Below are 1,579 nucleotides of genomic sequence, written 5' to 3' on the forward strand. Positions count from 1 at the left end.
ATAAAAAAATATATTTTTTAATTTTTAAAAATTTTTAAAAATATATTTAAAATTTATAATTTATAATTTATAATTTAACATATAAAATTTAAGACAACTAAAATAATTTTAAAATAATTAAACTAATATTTATAAAAAAATTAACTCTCTATTATTACACACAATTTTTTTCGATTCATTATCCCAGTTGCGTGTTTCAGCTTCCATTATATTCCTTCTTATAGGATATAGATTAGCGAACTTTAGAGGGTTATAAGTTTGTCATATCTTTGATAATGTAAGGAGAACTTCTTTCTAATTAACGTTATTTTTTCGGAAACAATTCTATTTCTCTTTTTTCTTATTCATTTCATAGGAAAAGTTAACTAACTCGTTACTTTATTTTAACAATCATGTTATGCTGTTATATGAATCTCGACGTAACGGTACATTATGATGAAAGCCACGGGACCAAATCCTCAAACCAATATCTCCATGCATGCAAGAATAAATTCCAGCATTTTCTTCTTGTTTATTTACTCGTATATTACATTTTTTTATATTATATAAATTCCATACATAATAACGTGAATAATTGTGATGTGTGTATCAGCATGAGAAAAGTGCTACCTATAATGTTATTATGCAAACTAATTTCTTTTACTTAATTTTAATAAAATAATTATTAATAGGAATAATATATAGCGTATGCATGTTATTATGGTATCTATGATTATGTTGACTACGGTAACTATTCAATTGTAACACTACGAAAAATAAAAGTAGTGTTTTTTTTCATTTTATTAACAACACTTTAATTTTAAAAAAATATATATTATCAAAATAAAAAAAAATCATTTTAATTTTTTAGTAATATTTTTAAGAGTTGATGAAATTATTTCGCCACCATGACCACACAAATTATAGACTCTGCCTACATATATAATACATGTGGAATACTTACCATAGAGAAATTTGTAGGTGCTCCTGTATTTTTATTTTGATAAATTAATTATGTTTTCATCCGTATTATAGATCTATTTGTTGGGTTACTATGGGAAACTCTCGACTATCGAGGAGGAATCAAGCGAGATAGAGAATATAAGATGAGAAGACATCACGTTCAACTCAAAATCTTAAGGTGTCAAGTTAATGGGTCTCTCATCCTCACACTTGTAACATTAACAATCTCCCCTTCAAGTGTGAGCCTCCACATCAAACATCAACTCTCCTCTAGTTCCTCCACCACATATGAGTATTCGTCCATCACACCGCCACAAAACATCGTGGAATACGTCGCCCAGACCACCTTTGTCGGGAAGACTTTCAATACTTCACCTTAAATAATACCCCTTAAAACCACCAGACCGATTAACCATTGGCTCTGATACATCGTTGGACCACCGTGGGGAGCTCTCGACCATCGGAGAGGAATCAAGCGAGAGAACATAAGATGAGAAAACACCACATCCAATTCAAAACCTTAATATGTTCTCTCACTTGATTCCTCTCCAAAATCTCTCCGGTAATCAAGAGCTCTCCACAGTTGGCCCAATACTATTATTATGTTAAATTTAAATATCAAAATATTCATTTGTTC

The sequence above is a fragment of the Arachis ipaensis genome, chromosome B01 (assembly GCF_000816755.2).
Source record: "Arachis ipaensis cultivar K30076 chromosome B01, Araip1.1, whole genome shotgun sequence".
Lineage (NCBI taxonomy): Eukaryota > Viridiplantae > Streptophyta > Magnoliopsida > Fabales > Fabaceae > Arachis > Arachis ipaensis.